The following is a 16,257-nucleotide window of genomic DNA, read 5'->3' on the forward strand; positions in this document are numbered from 1 at the left end:
TCATTATCCATTCTTTTTGGCTCCAAAACCTGCAATGAGATAGAATGCAATAATCACGACATACTAAACCTAAACCTAAATTAACATCCAACTTGAAAACGAGTTTCAAACAAGATCAAACATATCAAATTATACAATTCGGCATTATAAACAACAATAATTATCACTGGTTTGACAATCAAGCATCAAGAATTGTTCACTCTCCAAGACTTCCTGCAATTCAGGATCGTTTATATGCATTGAGTATTTGTTTTATACAAATAGGGATCAAAATTAGTAGCATTAACTAGGATATGCTTCGTTTTTTTTATTTCATTTGGCGACCATAAAAACAGAAAACGAGTTCAAAGTACTATCGCCAATCTACATGATTATAATCGGTAAAAGAAATAAATGGGTAATTACACAATTGCAAGAGCATATAGAATGAGATTGGACTGGTTTTTCTCGTAAAAACATACCTTCTCTAATGGTTTGCCATGGCTTATCCAGCTTATACATATAAAATGATTCACCAAATAACTAAAATGCTTTTCAAAAGTTCAACTTACATGATTTGCAGTTAACATGCTAGAACCAGCAGGTTTATGATCAACATCATCATTCTTTGTAACTGTTAGCCACTGCCAGCATAACTTCTAAAAACTGAGGCAACAAACACAAACACGAAAGAAAACGATATCATGATATTTTCAACGACATTTGAGCAAATTGGGCAAGAAATAACACTTACTGATGCAAATTCTATTTCAACAACCACATGGACGTTAAGCTGCAAATTAACTGTGGCCTTGACATCTTTTGCACCCGCGGTTTCATAAGGACCGATCTAAATGAACATTAATCAAATAAAAGTTATATGTTGAAACCCTAATCATAGTATAAGACATAAATTAAGAAATTTTATGAATCAAAATTCATAAATAGAGTATCCGAACATACCTGAGAGTCTTGATGTTGGGTTGATAACGACGGACGACAAAGGGGATAAGTATGGAGGTCGATGCCTTAAAGAGAAATCAGATTCATCACGTTGTTGACTAACTCGTGAATCGGCAATGATGGGGTGGGGTCGGCCGGAAAGGAGATGATGGAGGTGGTGGTAGTCGGAATCGGCGATGATAGGGATGGGGTGACGGGACTCAGCGATGGTGGTCACGGCGGGAGGAATCGACGATGTAGGGTTAGTGTGGCCTATTTTCTCAAAGGGAAAATGACACATATAACCACGAACTTTTTAGGGTTTACTCGTTCAGTCCCTAATGTTATTTATGTGTCTTTTAAGGGAACAAAGTTGGTTGTGTCGGGTCTAAAACGTCCTTTTTGAGAAAACGAAGGGGTAACCAACAGCTCACGTATTTTTACATTTTAATAATTAAACATAATAAGAGGGGCCCACAACTCTCTCTCTCTCTCTCTCTCTCTCTCTCTCTCTCTCTCTCTCTCTCTCTCTAATTTGGATTTGAAAGTCAAACCTCTCCAACAAGCCTCTGCAGTAAGTTGCTTTTGTCACTTGACCAGAAGTGTTATATACAAATGGATGAAACTTGTTCAAATCCTTGTCTGCATCTTCCTTGGACTAACCACGCCCACCACCAATTTCATGTGATATTATATTGACTTACATAAGATGACATATCCCTCTAAATCCTCACAGCCTTAGTCCTGAAATACCACCGTTAGTAATAGTCAGCAAATTCCAGGGTTGAAATTAATTAAATGGAACGTAAGTTTAAATTGTTCAACGTCTTCATCCGATTCGCGATTAAAGGTATGAGCCAGGGAAGAAAAAAAATCAAGGGAATCGACCTGATGTTCGATCGGAGGCACAAAATACACAGTCAAAATTTCGAGGGTGGAGCTGGCTTACCGACGGCAGCGGCAGCGAACAATGGTGGTAACTGAAGATTGTCGGCGGCAGTAGCAGCAAACGGTGGTAGAAGGGCAGTCGGTGGTGGTGTGCGACAGGGGGCTGCTCTGGCGGCCTTCTGCTACTTCGTTTCTTCTCGAATTCGACGAGAAAATGAATGGGGGAAAGGAGGAGCTTGGTGGTGGTCGGAATTTCACAACAGTGGCGGTGATGGCGGTGATGGGCGTTTGATGGTGGTGGGTGGTGGGTGGAAAGTGGTGTTGGGTGGTATTCGGTGGTCACAACAATTGAAACGGTGGTGGTAATTGATTTTCTAAACAGATGACGAAAATAAGGGGTTGTTGGTTGACAACAACTGACCAATGGTGGTGGTTCACGGTGGGTTTGCGGTGGTCTATGACCTAGTTGTGGTGGTGCAGTGGTTAGTTGTGGTGGTGCAGCGGTGTTGGTGTTGGGGTTGATGTGTGGTCGGGAGAGAACAGGAGAAGATAAAGCTCCTTCTTCCTTGTTGCAGCAAGTTACGAAAGAGAGAGAGAGAGAGAGAGAGAGAGAGAGAGATGGGTGGGGCCCAAGTTTGATCTATCTGTTATCCAAGACGGCTAAAACAAGTAAATAGTCTAAAAGAACAAGTTACCCACAACTTGGTTCCCTCATAAAGCCATAAAAAAAATTTAGTGACTAAAAGGGTAAACCCTAGAAAGTTCGTAGGCTATATGTGTCATTTTCCATTTCTCAAATGAAATTAGGTTAAAATATAGGGAAAATGACAAAAACGCCCTACAAAGTTTATAGGGTTGGTCGATTCAGTCCCTAAAGTTTTTGTCGGGCTAGAATACGACCTGCTCTTTTAGTCCCTGTCAACCTGTAATAGCCGGTTCAGTGACCATTTAGACCAAAAAAACTTACATTGTGCCCCAATAAAGCCAAAAAACAAGTTCGGGGTGAATGTGGGCATGGTGCAAACTGCTGGACTGGAAATCTAACTTGGAGCTGAGTTGTTAGTGAACCATATATATGTGATACGTGGATGTATTAGTGAACCATATATATGTGACATAGAATTTTCAGTTAACGTTGAGAGATCATTTTTAGACGAATCACATAAGTTTTCTCTCTCATCCTCTCATCTAAAAAATCTAGCAACCTGTTGTTCGTCGTTCCTTTCTTCTATATTAGATATAAGATTTGTAAATTGTTTTCGTTTTACTTAATTAGATATAGGATTGATTAGGTGATTGTTGAGTGTAATTTGTAGGGAGAATTTTCTTGTAATTTGTTTGGAATATGGTTATATGTCAATAAAGGACTGATTCAGTATTTCCTGTGTTCGTTAATATATTGATACCATACATCCTTATGAATAATGGATGGTGTTGCAGTAAAGTTTTGAGAGTATTTCACCAACCATATCGAGCAAGCAATGCACGTGTTGACGCTAACCCTTATGAATATTGATTCCACAGAGGTCTTGGTGTTCCAACCTTTCTATAATTATTAAAAAATATGTAAGAACAAAGGGCAACATGCGAGTAATAAAACCGGTCCAATACACCACACATTTTTATCTTTTGCCTTTGCGAATTCTTCAACATACTCGGGCTCTAACCCGTCGAAGCTATTCACGGCAATCCCATATGTAGCTTTTCCAGCTTCCTCTATACGTTGAAACATCTCCATCCTTTCTTTTGAGTCTCTTTTTGGCCAATCATAAGCTTGGGGTTTGGTAACTTTGATCCGGTCAGGAAGGTTGTGATGGGTTTTGAGCATTCTAACACTTCCTAAGTGTACATGCAACCCTAATAACCTTGGATCTATGTTTGTCTAATTATCATGCAAAGTTGAATTCCAAGGTTATATTCCTATCTAGCATACATGGGGAACAAATTTTAACTTGCATGAAAGATAGAATAACTTACCTTGTTGTTGCTTATGATCCTTGAAACCTTGTGAGCCTAGCACCCCAAGTGTGATGCCTCAAATGCTTCACACAACACCAAATGCTTTTGTAATGACTTTAGAGAGAATACACACTTCTAAAATCGGCCTAGCCCTCTTGTTTCTTATGTGTACACGATTTTGGTGGAGAATGGGTTTCTTATATAGTGTTGACACATCTAGGGTTACACCATGTAAACCCTAATGTGTCATGACTCTTCATTTCCATGACCCATGGGTTTGTAACTCCCATGGAGCATCCATGGAGCATCCTATGGGTGGAACCCAACTTAATAATCCATAGAGCCTCTTAGCCCACTATATAAGATATGGAAGATTTACATAATCTACCCATATATTTAATTAGTTATCTTTTGATCACTTAATTAATTCTAAATTAATTCTTGATCAAACTAATTAAATAATATTATTAATATATTAGAACTTATAATATATTAATAAACCATAAGTGTTATTTCTCTCATTTTAGTTTATCCAATTGCATGGTGCCATGCAACCCAAATGGACCATGCCGGGTCGGGTCAAGTACATACCAGAAATAGTTATGGACTTAGACACCTTATCCAACAGTCTCCCACTTGGATAACTCTAATAACTATAACTGCAATACTTCAGGAACCGATCGGCAATCGTAGCTCTTTCAAGGTCTCTCGGAACTGAGAAGATGATGATACGACATTTAAGATAAGTGATCATATAATCCTCTGTTCTAGATATCAGCCGGACAAATACATGGAACAATGTCTTACTTATTGTCCAGCAGTTTGTTTCCCGATTTCCGATTTGTTTGACAAAGAACTTAATTGAACACATCAACTTAGTTCTGACCGGGCCCGGTACATAGGTCAAAACAAAATCATCGAGGGGCCCAGATATCAGCTTCTAATCCAAGAAGGAACAGATAAACTTCGACTCATATGTTTGTTCTACCACTCATTGAATTATACACAAAGCACATTTTATAACATCGAGTTACCAATGCGTTAACGTACAATCAATGCATAACCAACTCATAAGTAACAAATCATATCTCTAGGTTTGAAGACTTATATGATATTACCATCTCACGATCACTCGAGATAAATTCCATGAAGTGATTCCAGTGAGCGTGGGTTGAGTCCAATGCTCAGAACTTATGAGCACTCATGAGTGTTGTAGCCATGTCCAACAACTTAGACCTCTGCAACCAATCATGACAGTCTTGATTCATACCTACTTCCGACATATGACCGATTGTGGAGGTTCGAATAATATGATATACCAAACATAATTATTCTGGAAGTCAAAAACATGCAAAAGAAATATAGTAAACGATCGACAAGAGATAGCAACACTTTACTCATAAATAAAACACCTTTTATTCATCATCTAATGTCAATTACACTTTACAAATTTCAAGGTTATCTAACTACTAAATCTAATATCATTCTTCAGCCCTATGCTCCGAGCATGCTGGAGATGCTTAACCCGAGTCAGTCCCTTCATGAGGGGATCTGCTGGATTCTCATCCGATGATACCCTCTTTGCCACGAGGAGTCCTTCTTCTATTCGATGTCTGATGAAATGGTATTTTCTGTCGATGTGTCTGGATCTCCCGTGATTCCTTGGTTCCTTGGCTAAGGCAACTGCACTTTCACTATCACAGAAAATTTCCATTGGCTCTTTAATAGCTGGTACAACTCCAAGGTCTCCAATGAAGTTCTTCAGCCATATCGCCTCCTTTGCGGCCTCGCTAGCTTCTATATACTCTGATTCGCAAGTTGAATCAGCCACTGTCTCTTGCTTGGAAATCTTCCAAGAAATTGTTCCTCCGTTTAAGGTAAAGACCCAACCTGACTGAGAGCGGAAATTATCCCTATCAGTCTGAAAGCTAGCATCACTATACCCTACAACTCTCAAGTCTTCACTCCACCGAGGGTAAGTACCCAGTCCTTAGTCCTCCGTAGGTACTTGAGGATATTCTTTACCGCAGTCCAGTGTGCCTTGCCAGGGTTCCCCTGATACCTGCTAACCATGCTCAAAGAAAAGGCTACATCAGGTCGAGTACACGTCATAGCATACATGATCGATCCTACAGCCGAAGCATAAGGTATTCGACTCATTTCTGCTATCTCAGCCTCAGTACTAGGGCTTTGTGTCTTACTCAATCTGGCGTTACTCTGGATGGGTAACTCTCCTTTCTTGGAGTCCTGCATGCCGAATCTCTTCAACACCTTATCCAAGTAAGTACTCTGACTAAGTCCAATTAGTATTTTACTCCGGTCTCTCAAGATCCTTATCCCTAGAATATAGGCAGCTTCTCCTAGGTCCTTCATAGAGAAACACTTCCCAAGCCAGGACTTAACTTCCTGCAGAGTTGGGATGTCATTTCCTATGAGTAGTATGTAATCCACATACAATACCAAAAAGCTAACTATACTCCCACTAGCCTTGACATATACACAAGATTCATCTTCACTCCTAGAAAAGCCAAATTCCTTGACTTTCTCATCAAAGCAAAGATTCCATCTGCGAGGTGCTTGCTTTAACCCATAAATGGATTTCTCAAGCTTACACACTTTATTAGGGTACTATGTATTGACAAAACCCTCTGGCTGACTCATGTAAACATCCTCAGCCAACTCTCCATTAAGGAAAGCGGTTTTGACATCCATTTGCCATATTTCATAGTCATGAAATGCAGTTATGGCTAACAGAACCCTAATAGACTTAATCTTGGCCACTGGAGAAAAGGTCTCATCATAATCAACTCCCGGAGTTTGTGAGAAACCCTTTGCAACCAGTCGTGCCTTATAAGTGTGTACATTACCATCCATGTCGGTCTTCTTCTTGAAGATCCATTTGCACCCTACAGTCTTACGACCTGGTACATTCTCAACCAAGTTCCAAACTTGATTGTCATACATGGATTGTATCTCGTTGTCCATTGCCTCTTTCCACTTGGCTGACTCAGGGCCTACCATGGCTTCCGCGTAACTGTTAGGTTCATCCAGACCTATCAGTGTCTCATCACTGATAAGTGTATCACCTTCCGCAGTAATATGGAATCCATAGTAATGCTCAGGTGCATTCCTAACCCTTGTGGAACGCCTCAGAGGTACAGACTTGTCAATTGGCTCAACAGGAGTTTCCTCCTCAAGTTGAGTGCTAGGGTTTGAAGTTCCTTCACCACTTGACTCTTGAATTTCTTCAAGGTCAACTTGCCTCCCACTGTCTCCTTGGCTTATGAACTCTCTCTCTCGAAAGAAAGCCCTCCTAGCTACAAAGACCACATTCTCACTAGGTCTGTAGAAGAGGTAACCAAAGGATTTCTGTGGGTAGCCGATGAAAATACACCTCTCACTTCGAGGTTCGAGCTTATCATGAGTCTCGCGTCTCACGAAAGCCTCGCAACCCCAAATCTTAATGTGGTCTAGTTTGGGTACTTTACCAGTCCACATCTCATGAGGAGTTTTGGCAACTTTCTTTGTGGGAATTAGATTAAGGATATGGGCGACAGTCTCTAAGGCACACCCCCAAAATTAGATTGGTAGCGAAGCTCGACTCATCATGGAACGAACCATATCCAACAAGGTTCGATTACGCCTCTCAGCTACACCATTCAACTACGGTGTCCTGGGAGGTGTCAATTGTGAGACAATCCCACATTCCCTAAGATAGTCGAGGAACTCTGAACTAAGATATTCACCACCTCGATCGGATCGAAGCATCTTAATGTTCCTGCCCAATTGATTCTCGACTTCCTGTTTAAACTCTTTAAACCTCTCAAAAGTCTCTGACTTATGCTTGATTAAGTAGACATATCCATATCTACTGTAATCATCAGTAAAAGTCAAATAATAACGATTAGCATCCCTTGTGGCATGTTTGAAGGGCCCACACACATCCGTGTGTATAAGATCCAACAAACCTTCACCCCTCTCACAAGAGCCTGTGAAGGGTGACTTTGTCATTTTTCCAAGTAAGCATGATTCGCAACTATCATCTGACTTTAGGTCAAATGACTCCAATACTCCATCCTTTTGGAGTTGGCCTATGCGTTTCTTGCTTATATGTCCAAGACGACAATGCCATAATGATGCTTTATCCAAGTTATTATCATTAACAGAATCAATACACAATACATTATTTCCTAAGTTATCAACCACAGATACAGTTTCATACACACCATCACAAGGTAATGCTTTAAAATAAAGAACATTATTAAAGAAAGCATTAATCGAACCAACTTCATTATCAAATGAAAAGGTGAAACCTTGTTTATACAATGCATGAAAGGAAATAATATTTCTTGCCATTTCTGGCGAATAACAACATTTATTCAAATCTAAACTAAACCCACTACTTAGCGATAAAGTATAAACTCCAATCTTGGTGACAGGTAAAGCTTTCCTATTCCCCATGATTAAGTTTATTCTTCCATGCTCCACATTCTCACTTCTTCTTAGTCCCTGCAAATCAGAATAGATATGAATACCACAACCGGTATCAAGGACCCAAGAGTTAGAATGGGGTGAGTTATTAGATAAGATAGTGTAAATACCTGCATGGTTGGGTTTAACTTTCCCATCCTTCACATCTTGCTGGTACTTTGGGCAGTTCCGCTTCCAATGTGACTTTTCATGGCAATAGAAGCATTCAGCCTCTTTAGGGTCAGAAGAAGGAGTGACAAAACCTTTCTTGGTTCCACTTGAAGAAGAGCCATCAAGGGTCCTAGCCTTGGTACCCTTCGAAGAGCTCTTCCTCTTCTTCCCTCTACCTTTCCCGATTGCCAAAACCGGGGCGGAGTTTGGAGTAGGAGTGTTAACAACCGACTTACCCTTAAGACCTGTTTCTGCGGTCTTGAGGAGTCCCTGAAGTTTGCTAAGTGTGACCTCTTCCTTATTCATGTGATATGTCATGCGGAATTGATCATAGCACGATGGTAAGGAGTGCAAAATGATATCTATTGCAAGCTCCTCAGGGAAGTTCACATTAAGCTTCAGCAACCGATCCACATACCTTTGCATTTTCTGCATGTGGCTTGTGACGGATTCCCCGTCCTTCATCATGGTTGTTATGATAGAGCATATGATTTCATACCTCTCCTGTCGTGCACTTTCATGGTATCTTTCCATCAGATCTTGGTGCATTTCAAAAGGGTAGAAGTCCTCATAGGACTTTTGGAGTTCCGCTGTCATGGTGCCCAACATGATGCATGCCACTTTTGTAGCATCCCTTTCATGTGCCCGGAAGTCAGCGATCTCCTGGGGAGTTGCAGTGGTCTCATCAATCTCCTTAAGCTCCTTGTCAAGGACATATTCTTTGTCCTCGTAGCGGGTAATCATCCTGATGTTTCTGATCCATTCATTGAAGTTGGATCCATCAAAAGTGACTTTCCCACACAAGTTCATAAGGGTAAAGGAGCCATTAGGATTAGAGTCAGAAGCAGCATTGTTTGAAGACATCTGAAAGAAAAGAACAAGGTTAGTTTAGATATTAAGAGAGTCCTTAATAAAACACCCAAATGTAATATTAAGGCTAGGATCCAATCATAATATATTATAACATAGAAAAGGTATGCCGTAATCCAAGCTATAACATATTTGAAAGGTAAGTGAATGACGATTCACCAATTTCCACCATGAAAAACGAAATATAAATATTAGGTTTTTAATTGGTTCTTAGAAATTCCTAGATTCTTTTGAGATTCAATGAACTTTTCAAAGGCATGTTTCAATCTCGAGTGTGCCCTCCAAGTTTTGTGACTGGGATACCGAGGATCACAAAACGAGGTGTGAAGTAACTATGCAAATCACTTGGTACCCTCAAGGTTTATCACTCAATCGATGTGCCGGTAAACCACACACGCTCCACCGATGCTATGGTAAACCTTAAGTCACCCTTTACCTACCTTGTTAAGTCCAAGTTAGTGTGTCGGTTAACCATACACGCTCCACCAACGACTTAAACAAAGTGTAAAGTGTAATTTCATGGATTAGCACCTTATTCACATTTTCCTAAAGTAACTAAGATTGGGAATTTAATAAAAGCATTTAGTTACTTTATAATATTCATCATACTTTTAATGAGAATTTATAAGTCCTTGTCTTACCCGTTCGGCTAACGACCCTCCACCGATCAAGGAAGCGGTGGGTGAGAGTGGACACCCATTAAGTTGCCATTTTATAGGCAACAACCTTATACCCCCCTTATAGATTGGCTTCGTGAATGAGGCGTACTAGCGGTAAGACGACTTGACGTTATACATATATATATTAGTAACTTATAATATTATAAAGTATAAGGGTTGAATTTTAACTTTTAAAATTCTAAGGGTTGGAACTAAAGTTTTAATCAAGACTTTACTTGTTCCAAAACTTGAGGGCAAGTTTTGTAAACTTCCAAAACTTTTCATTTCTTATAACTTATGAATTAATTGAGTAATAAAAATAAACACTCTTCATTTTTATAACTCTTGTGTTCTTTTAATGGCTTTAATAAAAATGAGACTTTTGGTTTTCCATAACTTGAGGACAAGTTATGGACTCCATTAAAACACATTATGATCATGAATTAAACTACCATGAAGGTTACAAACAATTCCTATAATCATCTAATCTTCATAAGTTCAAGAACATGAATATGAACACTTTCAAGAATCAAAAATTACACTTAAAAAAAACTTGTAATTTTAATAATTGCCATTGTAAATGGATTAGCACAAACATTACAACATCTAAAACAATCTTTAAAACATCAAAACAGTTTAGGGTAATGTTTCTAGTCCATTTCCAGCAACAAATGTGCAAACTTTCATACGAGCAGAAAACAGAAAAACAATTTTTTTTCAAGCTGTTTATACACAAAAAAAACAACAAACGAACCTGTCTCTGATACCACTGATGGGTTTTGAGCATTCTAACACTTCCTAAGTGTACATGCAACCCTAATAACCTTGGATCTATGTTTGTCTAATTATCATGCAAAGTTGAATTCCAAGGTTATATTCCTATCTAGCATACATGGGGAACAAATTTTAACTTGCATGAAAGATAGAATAACTTACCTTGTTGTTGCTTATGATCCTTGAAACCTTGTGAGCCTAGCACCCCAAGTGTGATGCCTCAAATGCTTCACACAACACCAAATGCTTTTGGAATGACTTTAGAGAGAATACACACTTCTAAAATCGGCCTACCCCTCTTGTTTCTTATGTGTACACGATTTTGGTGGAGAATGGGTTTCTTATATAGTGTTGACACATCTAGGGTTACACCATGTAAACCCTAATGTGTCATGACTCTTTATTTCCATGACCCATGGGTTTGTAACTCCCATGGAGCATCCATGGAGCATCCTATGGGTGGAACCCAACTTGATAATCCATGGAGCCTCTTAGCCCACTATATAAGATATGGAAGATTTACATAATCTACCCATATATTTAATTAGTTATCTTTTGATCACTTAATTAATTCTAAATTAATTCTTGATCAAACTAATTAAATAATATTATTAATATATTAGAACTTATAATATATTAATAAACCATAAGTGTTATTTCTCTCATTTTAGTTTATCCAATTGCATGGTGCCATGCAACCCAAATGGACCATGCCGGGTCGGGTCAAGTACATACCAGAAATAGTTATGGACTTAGACACCTTATCCAACAGGTTGGGCAGCACAAAGTACTCAGAGTCGAATTTGATTTCATCAAGTATTCTAGTATTCGCTACTATGTGTATGCATATGTACGTGTAGCATCCTGGTCCGTAGAAAACAAGCCTATGAATATTTAACCTCTTAGCCATACCTGTCGTTCATGGTAAACCACTATTCGAGATGATGCAACTTGGAGCAGGAGTTAAATGTCGGAGCATGCTTTCAGTTGGTTCTCTAACATGGAAATGACATCAACAAATTTGACCACGAGTGCAATTGATGGAATCAAGTCAAAACTCTGGCATCCTTCAAGCAATCGAACTTCAGCTAAAGGGAGTTTGAGTTCAAGTACTTGAATCTTGAGGTTAGCTTTAATTGCACGATCAGTGACTGATTTAAAATGGTCAACGTTAAATGGAGTTGTGATTATAGTGACAAGAACACCGTGTTGGGCTAGCATTCTGGCAATGTCCACCATGGGTATCATATGGCCTTGGGCCATTAGAGGTAACAAGGTAAAGTGAAGGTCGGAAGAAGGGAAAGCCATTGGAGTACAAGAATGTGGTTTTGGGTGGTTGTTTTTAGTTCTACATGAGAGATCTATTTGCTTGGCTCAAATAACATGTGAAGTGTTGTAAGTGTTTGCCACGTGTCTTAATCTGTGTGGTTTGCAAAAACCAAGACCCTTTAAGATTGACGTTATGTTCTATATTGTAACTTCACGAATTGATCCCCGAACTTATTTTGTTGGCTTTATATGTAACACCTCGTTTATTAAATAAATAAATAGACAAATTAATGAATGAATAGTAACCCTAAAATCAATAATAATTTAGCAAGGTGTTGGTTTCGAGGAGTTAACTGTCATAATTTTTGGATGTTGGGGGTTAAAAGTGTAAGTTCCGGATTGGTTTTGTAAATATTTATGAAGACATGGGCTGCTTGGTAAATTATTGGGACTTAATTTGAAGAGATGTTGGAGGCTAAGGGGCTGAATGGTAATATATGGACTTCAGTTGAAAATTATTTGTAGATGAGGGGCTGTTAGGTAAAATGTTGGGCTTGTTATGAAAGGGTTTTTAGAGGTTGGTGCTAAAAGGGTAAATAACGGGCTTAAGTTGAAAGAAAAAGGAGGAGGGACCATTTGCGTCATTATGGAAGGAAGTTTCATGGGGTCGGGGTAAATAACCTGTCACCCCCGGTAACCCTAACCCTAAATACTATTCACAACCGCCACCCTCACTACCCTCATCCTCCGGCCGCCAACCCCGTTTCTTCACTTTCGGTCGCCGCCAACACCCCTTCCTCTCATTTTCCCGACCAACGAAGACAACCTGTGATATCTTCTCCTTTGCAACAAGGTGTGTCGAGACTGACGAGGATAGAAGGCGACTTTTGGATGCTGTCGGGTTCGCACCTTTAGCCGCCGTTGCGCCGCTTCTGTTAAAGACGGAGCCACAGTTGGTTGTGTGGCTGTCGTTGTTACTGTTTCGATCGATACTCTTTCTCCTCCTTCTTCCTGCCGACGCATCACCGCCACTACTCTCATCGCCGGTGATGGCGAGAGTTCGAGCTCGATACTGTGGTCGTGGGGAGACCGGTTAGACTCGCGTTCACTGGCTGTTACGTCCCTCTCGTCCCTATTCTCCTGTCGCAACATTGTCCCCGTTGAAGACGTGGTCACCATCGTCCATCTGTCGCCGTTGCTGCCCTCCATTTTGTACCATCGTCGCCGCCGTACGCCACCAGGTAGGTGGTTGGATTCATGTTGCAAACAGAAAGTGTGTGTGTGTATTTCTGCTGTTAGTGTGTGTCGTGGGTGGTGTTTGCTATGCCGGACTTCACGAGAAAAGCCATCACCACCACCGTGAGGTGGTGGCTGCCACCTCCAACCACCGCTTGTCGCCACAAGGGTGGTTGAGTGTGTGTGTGTGTGTGTTCATTTGGATATTGTTGTATAATTGTAATTAGTGGCTGAAATAATCAAGAAAATTCATAACACCATCGTGAGGTGGTGGCCGCCGCCGCGAGCCGCCGTTGACTACCACTACCCGAGGTGGTAGTAGGTGGTGCTCGATTTAATTAACAACTAATTAACCTAAAATCTTAACAAATGGACTATTGGGACGTGATGGGGTTGGAAACCCTAATTAGGGTTTAGAAAACCCTAATTTTAGATATGTTAATTTGGAATTTTCGGGACCCGCATGTTTGGACCACTGGATTGGAATTTTGAATTAAGCCCAATCACGTTGTATGTTTGGCCTAGTGGATTGATGGACTTAATGGATTAAGTCCTTAATGGGTTAAGTAGGAACACATAACCCTAATCGTCATTTTATGTGAAAACCCTAATTTTCTTTGGGCCTTTAGTTGGGCCTTTCTATTGGGCTTTGGTGATTGGGCTATTGATGGGCCATCCAAGAACAAGTATATGGACTAGAATATTTGGATGAGCTTTAGGATAAATCCCATTGGAAAGGATTGGGCCCAATTTGGAAAATTAGGCCATAAATGGGCCATAACTGGGCCTTGATGATTATGAGACATTGGACCGTCAGAATGCCAAGTGTTGGGACTAGAATAAATGGTTGGGCCTTAGGGTAAGACCATGTAAAGGTTTGGGCCCAATTTGGAAAATTGGGCCATATGTTGGGCTTTGGTTCATAGTTTAACTTTTGGGCCTTTGGATTGGGCCTTGAGCTTGATCAAGCTAAGATGGGGGTAAAGTAGTCTTTTACCCCAAGCATGGACTTATGGTTATGTGTTGGAACCCAATTATTAATTGGGTGTTGTTTTGATGTTGATAGTTCGGGAATCTGTCATCCAACAGCTAGGGTTTTGTCTGCGGGACTTCAGCAGTGTGAGGTGAGTTACCTTCCAGTAGAAGTGGGTCTAAGGCACCAATGTCGGCAAACTAGTAGGAGATATAGTAGAGATGATTGTCTTTGTGATAATCGTCTGGTATGCCACCATCTGTTATGCTTTATGTGCTAGTATGTTATGATGTTATGTGATTGTGGTAGGAGGGGTAGGACAGACCCCATTACCGGTCGAAAGGGCCGAATGGGGTAGGCCAATACCCTGATATGCTAGGCAGTATGTGATTTATGTGATAGGCAGTATGCTATGATGTTATGTGATAGGCAGTATGCTATGATGTTATGTGATAGTAGTAGTAGGGGTAAAATAGTCCCCAATACCGGTCGAAAGGGCCGAAGGGGAAGGCCAACACCCTGATATGTTAGGCAGTTACATGTTGAAAGAGACCGAAGGGGTAGGCCAGCACCTTGATATAGTAGACGGTTACCGGTTGAAAGAGACCGAATGGGTAGGCCAGCACCCGAATATGCTAGGCAGTATGTGTATTGTATGGTATGTGGTATGATGGGGGAACTCATTGAGCTTCGTGCTTACAGTTTACAGTTTTGGTTTCACGTACTTCTTATTCGAAGGGAAAGGAGTCGGCATGACTGCAACGCATCACACACACACGATTTTCCGCACATGAGATTCTTGGGATTTGTACTCAGACATTATTTTCATATGATATGTTTTTGAGATACTTGACTTATGGTTTTTCATGATATGAGATAACATTGATGGCGTTTTCAGTAATCTGTTTTATGAATCTTTAAATTAAAAATGAAATTTTTGGTCTTGAATTTTGGGATGTTACATTATAGGAGCACAATGTGAGTTTTTTTGGTCCAAAAGGTCACTGAACCGGCTATTACAGGTTGACAGGGACTAAAAGAGCAAGTCATATCCTAGTTCAGGGACCCATAAAGCCTGACAAAAACTTTAGGGACTCAATGGGTAAACCCTAGAAAGTTCGTAGGGCATTTTTGTCATTTTCCCTAAAATATATATAGACAAAACTTAATAGTATCCTAAAATCTGAGTTTTGTCTCTAAGTTTAAAAAACCTTCTAGACGATCCCTACGCCACAGAAGACCGGAAAAAAACATGAAAAACAGAAAGATAAAAAAGCATTGGACTGAATGGAGTAATAAATCTTGGATTAGATAATCTCACAATAAAACATGAAAAACAATAAAAAAACAGAAACCTTGTAAGTATTGCTCTTGAGATTATAAAGGTTGTTATGGACGACATAAATGGTGTGGTAAAACTAGATCCAATTGTTTACACTTTAACAATTATCTTTCTATGATTTTAATGAACGATAATGATCTTGGGTGGTATTTACAAGCTCATATTCCATTTAAGATGGCAGTTAAGTAAGAATATAGTATGTGTAACCCATTGTTTGAGGAGTTTAATTTTAATATGGATTATGGAGTAAATGAGTAATACTTTATCTGTATCTTCAAAAGGGCATGATAGGAGCTTATGGTCCAGATCAAACCTCTACATAAACTCCTCCCAAGACATCTCAGCCACACCCGCAGATCCTACCTCGCGGGTAACCTCCTCCCACCAATCTCGTGCCCGGTCCTTCAGCATGCAGGACGTGAACCCTACTTTCGCCACCTCGGGGCAAAAACTCGTGCGCTGGGCATTCTCCATGTCTGCATCCCAGCGAGGACTAGTGATGGGGTCCCTAACCCCAAAGAACTCAGGCGCACCACACGCCTTAAACTCCTGAAATGAGGGAGTTCGATTCCCAATCTGACCCGCATCAATCTCGGCTCGAAAAGACCTGAGCCGCTCCTCCATAATCTCCATGATCCCTTCCTTGACGGTACCAAAAATCACCGGGTAGCGTCTAGGATGCCACGAGTAACCTCAATCGCGATAAGATCGCACAACATTTCATA

The 16,257-nt window shown here is 40.3% G+C and overlaps 1 pseudogene; it reads right to left on the minus strand.

Annotated features, from left to right (window-relative positions):
• Positions 1-3: 3 nt before the first annotated feature.
• LOC145163684 (uncharacterized) lies at positions 4-12,020 on the minus strand (annotated as a pseudogene).
• Between the last annotated feature and the right edge of the window lie 4,237 nt (positions 12,021-16,257).

This window comes from Lactuca virosa, chromosome 3 (assembly GCF_052849685.1).
Source record: "Lactuca virosa cultivar CGN04683 chromosome 3, Lactuca_virosa_CGN04683_v6, whole genome shotgun sequence".
NCBI lineage: Eukaryota > Viridiplantae > Streptophyta > Magnoliopsida > Asterales > Asteraceae > Lactuca > Lactuca virosa.